Source organism: Alosa alosa, chromosome 1, assembly GCF_017589495.1.
Source record: "Alosa alosa isolate M-15738 ecotype Scorff River chromosome 1, AALO_Geno_1.1, whole genome shotgun sequence".
NCBI lineage: Eukaryota > Metazoa > Chordata > Actinopteri > Clupeiformes > Clupeidae > Alosa > Alosa alosa.
The window spans coordinates 45,005,517-45,015,516 of NC_063189.1; positions in this window are offsets into that span (position 1 = coordinate 45,005,517).

Consider the following 10,000-nt stretch of genomic DNA (forward strand, 5'->3'; position numbering starts at 1 on the left):
CAGGGGGTAGTCCGGCGACCCCTCTGTGTGGTAGTGTTTTAGCAGGGGCCAGCCCCTCGGGGCCACAGAGAAGCAGGGTGGTCCCACTGCTCCCCCCAAGCCTCTGAACTACCCGCCGACTTCCACCCCCCTTCACCTCATCCTACCCTTGTGTGTAACGTTTTGAGTTTGGTGTTGATAAACTTGCATTCCAATCGATTTGGCTTGGCGCTTGGCCTGACGTCCGATACTGACCTGCTAAATGAGAGTTTAATGGCAGTGGGGATGCGTGATGGAAATGGATCTGTTTGCCGGGCCCTGGAACATGCCTCTGGGCTATCTTCTACTTCTGGACCAGAGGCTTGATCTTTGGGTAGTGATCGAGAGGGGATCGGATGCGTTGCTGCTTAATGATATGCTATCATCTATCTTTCACCAGCGAAAGCGACTAACGGGGTGCACAAGTATCACCCACGCCGGTCAGTCTTGTTAGAAAAGCAATGGAAAATGAAGACATTCAAAGTAAGCTGGCGAGCAGAATTAAGCAGTTTTCGGACACAGTTGTGCTATAAAGAGAACGTATTTATCTTACGGTGAAAAAAATAATAAAGCAACATTCAAACCTAGCCACACACATTCAAACATGCACTGATACACACACACACACACACACACATACACATACACACACACACACACACACACACACACACACACACACACACACACACACACACACTTTGCCTTTGTCTTCTCAGTGGGATGTGTTTTTGTAGATCATTTGACGCAGAAATATTTGAGCTGCATGAGTTCTCTTGTGAAGTGGTGCCAGAAGGGAGGGGAGAATGGCTGAGCCCCTCCAAACAACTCCCAGTTCCCAGAATTCAGCAGGGCTCAGACACCCACCGACGAGCTAGCACGTAATAGCCGGGAGGAAGTAAACAGTGTTCCTGACAAATGTGTGTGTCAGAAATCAAGTATGGAACATGCTGTTTCTCTGGATCCAAATGCATCACCGCAGAGCACCTCCAGTGAGAAACTAGAATGACAATCATATCTGCTTCACCATCTGGCAGGAGAGAGCATAATGAAAAGTCATACAACAAATATGGTCATCCAATTAACATACTAAACTGCACCAGTCATAAGAGTCATATAATATTCAGCACAGGTATAATAATAGTCATTATTCAGTACTGTCATTATTGCCATATCCACTGAATCTAAATGAACTTGAATTTTATGGTTTTTTATAGAAAAATCTAGATAAGAAATGTATTATATACTGTATAAATCTGTATGTATGTCGTATGCTGTTTGAGACTGTGTGTGCTGTGCAGAAAAGTATTAAATGACACTCGGCATATGGTTCCAAGAAGCACTGGAGCTATTTTGTGGGTAACCTCTAATTTTCCAACTGTTGTCTGTTGTCTGCATTTCCTCATCCTCATAATGACTGTTGATATGTGTTGACATTTGTTGAACAAAACCGAGTAATCTGAGATTACCATGCATGCGATTACTGCTCTGCGTATTCTCTGAAGTCCTGAAGAAGAAGCTTTTGGCAGTGGGTGAGATCTTTCTCTCCCTCTCTGGCACAAAAGGGTTAACTATCATGAGACTGCATGGCACTGAGTTTTTATTGCCCAGAAACTACATGAGGTACTTGATTTCCAAAACTGATAAAAAGTTCATGCTATGTGAAATATACATATTTTCAAACTAACATAATCCCTTATTCAGATCATTGTTGCAGTGTGTTGGTGTTTTTTGTTTCTTCCTCTTTCTTAACCATATATTATAGTTGAATGCCTCAATAATGTTGACAAATGCTATGTTCTGCTACTGCCACAAAAAAAAATGTTTGGAATAAGGTCCACATGTTGCTTGAATATTTTAGAATACTCTTGAATACAGTCCAAATATTATGTGGTGTTCGGAATGAGATTTCCACCATTGCCTTAGCACTATACCAGTACAATGCAGCCCACCATTGTTGCTGAGGATTGGCAGGAGTATTGATGACCTGAAGATGAACATGGAGAAAAGGACTTTGTATGCCAACACCCCACCCACCCCCTGCCTGGCTGCCCCCTCCCCTCCTCTCCCCTCCTCCTCTCCCATCCCTCCCTCTCTCCCTCCCTCCCTGGGCTGTCTGGCCCAAACCTCACCCTGGTTCTGCCTCACTGCCATCCCAGAATGTGTGAGGCATTGTGGGCCCTCCCCTGGGTTTGTGAGAGGCCATGTGTCTGACGAAGGGCCTGCTGGGACATTCCTTATATGGCCACCCCTGTACTCCTTTTTACCTCTGAACTGCTAGGGGAAACTTTGCCTGTTGTGCCCTTGCTGAAACAGTTTTAAATGGCTGCAAAATATCTAAATGAAAAAAGTTGTAGTTTTTTTTTGTTTGTTTTCATTTAAACAGCTACCTTGTTTCGTTCTAACCACATAAAATCTGCATAGCACAAAACAATCCTGACCAGACAATAGTAAAAAAAAAAAGCTTGCCCTGTGTGACTTCGGACAGATGTTCTGCCATAAATACCGGTCACAAAGATGTCATTTCTCATCCTACAGTTGATCATTAGTACAGTATATTACAGTCCACTAAGCGTGAGCTGCCATAACATTTCTCTATCTGGCACATCTGTAACTGCCTGGCTCACACAGATGGATCCAATTCGGCCAATCAAACGTTGCGATCTGTCCCAGTCAGCAGTGATGTGTGAGGGCAGGTTGATGCGGACGCCCGTGTGTTCAGAGGAAATGGCCCCATCACCGACACCGTGGATCTAGCACTAACAATGGTGGTAAAAAAAGGCCACTTGTCAGCATTATTCATATGTATCAAGACATGAATCCAGTGGAGAGTGTTTCCTTGTTGGATCACAGCATGGCCACAGGAAGTCTGTAACACAATGTTAAAATTATTTTTTTCTAGCCAAAAGGCAGCCATGTTGTGTTTCGAATTAATTTCCTTTTACTGATTTCTTTTTAATGCAGTTGCCCATCACATTAAAGAATTATATGTTCTGACAACAAGATCATTACCCTATTTACCTGTGCTGTGTTTCGCTCGCAACATTCCCACAGTGATCCGAACATTTTGTTATTCACATTTTGTCGGTCATCTGGATTTTCTCCTTCTCTCTATGGTTTCACGGCAAATAAAGCGCCCGAGTCTGTTTCACTGGCTGATGCTCCCACTGATCATTGTTGTGGACACTGGGCAGAACTTTTGTAAGGCCAAGCACCATTTCATTTAATCTTCCCTCTGTCTCTCATAGCTAAGAGTCTCATAGTCTGAGAAACCTGGGCTGTAGGATCCTAAAGTGCAGGAAACACTCGGAATACCAGTGAAAATGAACATTTTCCTCTGCTTCATTAATGAATGAACAGTAATGGTTTCTATATATTAGAAAACCGGCTAGGGGATTCTCCAAGAATTGCTGGTTTATTTTACAAATTGTGTTAAATGGAACTTTATACCTTTAGAACGTGATTGATAGGCACACTTGGTACCATTCAGAAATTACCACAGAGTTGAATTATCATAATGTGTGCAACACTCTGCCTTACAGTTAAAGCATATTCTTTTTTGTATTTTGGCACCCCAGGTACTGGATGAAGGTTCATATCGCTGCCACTGCTAGGTCCTCCCCCTCATGTCCAATTACTACAGCCATTGGAGGCCAGAATATTGGTATAATGTCTCCCATTTCATGGCACGATGTGTGTTAAACTGTAAATCTGTCTCAGGATTTGAGCCATTTAGCCCGATAAGGGGCCACGCAAGGCTGAGGCCATCTACTGGGACATGATCTCAGCTCCACAGAATGAGTTGGCTGGCATTTCTGTTTTCATAGTCAGGGACACTATATTGTGCTGCTATCACACTGTATACATTATATATGTTTTAGAATCTGTTTCAATTAGCGGCTCTGAGCCATGGGATATGAGAACTACTCTGCACTTTTCGAGAAAATACCACTTGTAAGTGGTGGCACAAGCAACGGCTTAAGTGGTAACACTAGTGCCACCAGTTAAGAACTTGCACAGCTCTCAGATCAACTCTGGCCTTTCTGGAAGGTGGGAATGCTTCGTAGAATCGTGACGACAATGAGCATTGTAATTCTCGATAAAGAATGCATTAAAGCCCACGTCCCTTTATTAAAGCCCAATGCATTAAAGTCAAATGTTCTCATGTTAATAAAACAGGGATCTCTTACCTCTCTCCCTCTCCTCTCTCTTTCTCTCTCTCTCCTCTCTTGGGCCCTTCCACAGGGGCCCTGCAGAGGGAGTGGGGCAGAGCCTGGGGCCATCCTTCATTGCCCCCAGGCTTTAATAGGTGGGAGGCCGTGTTTTCCCGGCATTTCACCACCACCCAGTAAATAAACACAGGCCAGCTGCAGAGGGCCGACCCAGCTCCCGCTCCTGCTCCACTTCTCTGAAACAGAGGCTTGGAGGAGAAGAAGAAGAAGAAGGTGGAGGAGGAGGAGGAGGCGGGAGGTGGAGGAGGAACGGGGAGCAGAGAGGGCAAAAGATCCCAGTTCACCTCCCTGTCACAGGGGGGCCCTGTCCCTCTCTTTCAGGCTCTCTCTCTCTCTCTGGTCAGGGGGAGGAGAGAGGAGAAGAGCAGACAGGAGGAGAGCCTCAGGGGGAGGAGAGAGGAGGAGTGGAGGGAGAGGAAGAGCAGACAGGAGGAGAGCCTCAGGGGAGGAGAGAGGAGAAGAGCAGACAGGAGGAGAGCCTCAGGGGAGGAGAGAGGAGAAGAGCAGACAGGAGGAGAGCCTCAGGGGAGGAGAGAGGAGAAGAGCAGACAGGAGGAGAGCCTCAGGGGAGGAGAGAGGAGAAGAGCAGACAGGAGGAGAGCCTCAGGGGAGGAGAGAGGAGAAGAGCAGACAGGAGGAGAGCCTCAGGGGAGGAGAGAGGAGAAGAGCAGACAGGAGGAGAGCCTCAGGGGAGGAGAGAGGAGAAGAGCAGACAGGAGGAGAGCCTCAGGGGAGGAGAGAGGAGAAGAGCAGACAGGAGGAGAGCCTCAGGGGAGGAGAGAGGAGAAGAGCAGACAGGAGGAGAGCCTCAGGGGAGGAGAGAGGAGAAGAGCAGACAGGAGGAGAGCCTCAGGGGAGGAGAGAGGAGAAGAGCAGACAGGAGGAGAGCCTCAGGGGAGGAGAGAGGAGAAGAGCAGACAGGAGGAGAGCCTCAGGGGAGGAGAGAGGAGAAGAGCAGACAGGAGGAGAGCCTCAGGGGAGGAGAGAGGAGAAGAGCAGACAGGAGGAGAGCCTCAGGGGAGGAGAGAGGAGAAGAGCAGACAGGAGGAGAGCCTCAGGGGAGGAGAGAGGAGAAGAGCAGACAGGAGGAGAGCCTCAGGGGAGGAGAGAGGAGAAGAGCAGACAGGAGGAGAGCCTCAGGGGAGGAGAGAGGAGAAGAGCAGACAGGAGGAGAGCCTCAGGGGAGGAGAGAGGAGAAGAGCAGACAGGAGGAGAGCCTCAGGGGAGGAGAGAGGAGAAGAGCAGACAGGAGGAGAGCCTCAGGGGAGGAGAGAGGAGAAGAGCAGACAGGAGGAGAGCCTCAGGGGAGGAGAGAGGAGAAGAGCAGACAGGAGGAGAGCCTCAGGGGAGGAGAGAGGAGAAGAGCAGACAGGAGGAGAGCCTCAGGGGAGGAGAGAGGAGAAGAGCAGACAGGAGGGCCGTAATCTGAGTATGGAATGCATTAGATCGTAATTACATTTAACAAGTCTAATTAAGAAAAAAAATGATATGGTCATCAGCTACTCAGGGATTTTGCAGAGTGTTATTTTTTTCTTCTTCTCCTTCTGCTTCTCAGAGGCTTGGTTGTGTGTGCGTGTGTGCGTGTGTGTGTGTGTGTGTGTGTGTGTGTGTGTGTGTGTGTGTGGGGGGGTGGTAATAGGAGAATGGGAGTTAATCTGGATCAGTTAAGCAGTGTTTACACCACAAATGAGGTCTGAATATTCTCCTGTGCATTTTGCAGAATTAGAGTTGCAGCTGGATAATGAGGTATATATGTCTTTTAAATGTGATTTACACTAGTCTTAGAGTATGTAAAACTCAAATAAACAGAAACACGATACACTGTATGTATGCAACCTGAAAACAAGGACGGCTTCATCCGGAATACAATGGAAAATAGGCATGGATGTTTTGTTAATGGTTATGGTGGTAGCCATGGGGATGAAGATGATGATGCTGAGGATAATAATAACAATGAGATACTGCGATGACAACGACCATTTATACATGCACATCTTTGTACATTTTTTTTTAGTTGTTGACCTCATCTGTAGAGTCAGTTCCTTTTGATGCAAGGCATTGTGACACAACGCAGCACAGTATCAGTGTTTCTAGGTGTGTGTGTGTGTGTATGTGGGAGGCTGAATGAGGTAATATAAGAGCCTTGTGTTGTCATGAGACAGCCACTCCCTGTGCCCACATTCGCTAACAGCTTTACTCTTAGACAGTCAGCTCTCGTTGCCTGGGCTGTGTTCAGACACCTCTAACAAGGCCATTACAGGCTCTGTACCTACAGACTCCCCAAAGAGGGGCCCTGTACTCAGCACTCATGGTGGTCATCGCTGGCTTTTGGTGCCGCAAATCACAGCGAGGTCCTCCAATCTAAACATGGCAATGCTCAACCTCGCGCCGGAGATTAAACTAGGAGCCCCATTTTCTTTTCGTTTCTTTTTCTTTCTATTTATAAAAAGAGGACATTCCAGGAGATATTAGTAATGATCAATTCTATGAAAAGCCGGGCCTGCCGTGTTTTTGCATTCTGCTTTTCCTCTGGGTGCGCCGAGTGTCCCTGGTGGGCTTCCATAGGCGGGGGCAGATAAGAGGCCCCTGGCTCTGACCTCCCACACAGAGAAGGCTCCTCCAGGCCCCCGCCGTCCTGAAAAGCTCTGCGCTCAGTTTCCCCCTTTTTGGCATCTGCCGCTCTCCGTCTCTCTCAGGACAGCTTGAACTCGCTACCAGACTGAATTTATGAAGCGCCGTTCCGGGTCGGCTCCACTGGGTTGCACGCTTTTGTCCTCTCTCTCTCCCTCGCTCTCTCTCTCTCTTTCTCTCTCTCTCCCCCTCCTCCCTGTACAAGCGTTCAGCTTGTCATAAGACTTATTCAGATTTCCTTATTTTGAAAACCTAGCCTCAAAAGTATGCTGTACACATTTCCTCTATTTGGATATGACCATGTTGCAACACAGCAAAGTTCCAGGGACTTTTTGAGTCCCTTTGGTTGTATTCCCACATTTATATAATAAAATCAAAACAAAAAGCTACATTATTGCAGTGTTGGATGGCTGAATTCATTTTGTTTACATGAAACTGTAACCTGCACAGCTGCCATACCCAGTCTGCCTCAGTACTTCTACTTCCATTGCCATTTCTCATTACCAGGCTATCCCTGCCATAGAACACATAATGTTATACAGGTACCTGTGTTATTATTGTGAACTGACTGACATTGCACAACAATTATTTATAGCCTTTTTGACTTGCAATTAGTTGGGGTATGCAATAGAGAAATGTTGCAAATTGTACATTATTACAGTAAGTAGATGTAATAAATGTGAGTAATAATCCATTATATATCCATAGAGTGCTGCTGTTCACTGGGTGCTTGACTAGTATAATCATTCTATGTTGTTTTTTTATGTTTTTATGTAGTTTTAATTATTAGGCCTACTTTTTAAACACTTATTGTCCTTTTATGCTTTTATGTACTATTACCTTGTGTTTTAAACTATTCTTTGACTATTGCCCTTCTATGCTTAGTTATTCATGTTTTCTTGTGTTTATGTAAAGCACATTGAATGACCTATGTGTATGAAATGCGCTATATAAATAAAATTGACTTTACTTGACTTGATAATGTTGGTTTTTAGAAAGGTGTTTATTGATGAAGGTTTTTTAACAACGTTGGAAAGACAATGGCAAATAACTACATGCCATATACACAACCAGGGTACTCACAAATTAATTGGTCTGTTATATAACTTTTGTCAGGGAATCTTTTAAACCCTTGTGAGCATCTTAAAAACCAAAACATGACCAATGTTTCTTAATTGTAATCCATATTCCTGGATCTATTTTGTCATACAGACATGCACTTTTCTTTTTGGTAATTATTGTACATTAGTTGAAAGGGGATGGGATGTCCAGCATCTTCCAACCTGGGCCCTCGGTTGTTAGATTTTTTGTTTCAGTAGGGACAACAAAAAATTAAAATCTGTTCAGTATTAACTTTGCTAGCATGCTAATACTGGTAATGGCTAAGTGGCCGTACTGCAATCCTATTGGGACCTGGTTGTCAAAATATGCCACTTTTTTCACCACTAACTCAACAGGTTATTTTAAGTGACAGCCACCATGGACAGGATCCCTAAATAATTACATCTGTGGCTGTTTACCCCAGTAAATGTAAAGAAACTGTATAACAGTACAGTCAGTATACACCCTTATGATAATTCGGTGTATGCTAGCAGTGGTGGTTGGTCATAAGAGGTTGCTAGCGACATAGATATGGTGAAAGGATTTGGCTGATGTTAGCTGGATGTCTTGTAAGTAGCCTGCTTGTTTGCTATTTCTATTTCACACTACAAAGGTGTGCAGAGGTATGACACTAAAAACATACATTACATACTATGGTAGATGTAGCTAATTATGAAAGGTTAAGCTATAACAGAGACACATATCAGACTCATATCAGACAACTATCATCAACTAGCCACTGTTTACAGTGTATGCCTACCTGAAACAGCAAGCTTAAGCACTGAATGTTGACGATTGAATTAAATGATCTCTCCATAGGGAACTGTTTCCAATATTAGCATCCTAATAAGCATACTGTAGACTTTGCATTAACTTTGAAATCATTGGTCCAGCCTAACCAAACACATTGATCTGGGATTCCTAACATTATCTACTTTGCCACTATAGCTTTTGCTGACTATAAACCACATTGGCAAATAAGGAAATTGTATTTACCTTTAGTGTGTAAATTTACACATTCTTCTGGCTTCTTTTTTGATGTTTTCTGGCGTTGCAACCCTTATATTGTTTCCTTTAGTTCTACCACTTTCATTTCTATATCAAAAAAAAAAACTATAACGTTGTCACCTCTGGTCGCCGGTTGGCCCACCATCCTGGTGGCTAAGGAAAGCGCAAGTTTATTGTGAGTATCCAGAGTTATGGATATATGAGTAAAACGTGGTAGGCCCATACCTAGGTTCTTTGGTCTTTCTGTAGTACCGTATACATGTATGGTGAGCTGAGCTCATATTTCATTGTGCATGCGATAGGGGCTGTTTGGGCTGAATGGTGAATCTGTGATGTTCTGTGATGGTCACAATGGTCTGGAACACAGCCATGAAACATCAAGACAGAAATGCATAAGTACACTCTGAATACATTACAAATAGTACCATGAAAAAAATACTCTGGTTTGTTACAATGTACACTGTAGCAACACTGCATGTATTTCCTTATCATTGTATGTTGTGATTGATTTAGTGGTGTTACAGAAAACTCATCAAAGTAAGCACTGTCTGGCACCTTAGGCATTCTGGGGGTCCTGTTCACTCTGACAGGTAGACGGATGGGTGGAAGAGACTCCATTAATCTCACAGGTGACGGGGAGGGATGAGCAGCTGGGCCTGGACAGGAAGCAGGGACTGACAATCTGTCAGGAGTATCACCACCACCCACCCAGGCCAGGCCACCTGTAATTACCCGCCCAGATTAGGCAGGATTAGCCCCTCTTCAACCACTGCAGCCCTCTGACAAATAGCCATGGAGAGATGTTGTCAGATAAACGCCTACATATGTATCTACTTGTCGATAAATGGTGTACATTTAACACACATCCAGACTTGAAAATGATGAGGTGAGGTTTTTCAACTATTTAATATAAAGGCATGTTGATATGTAAGGCATAATCACAATGAAAATGCGAGGGGACTTTTAACTGTGGTACTTTCTTGTATTGTATAATGTAAAATGAATGTTAC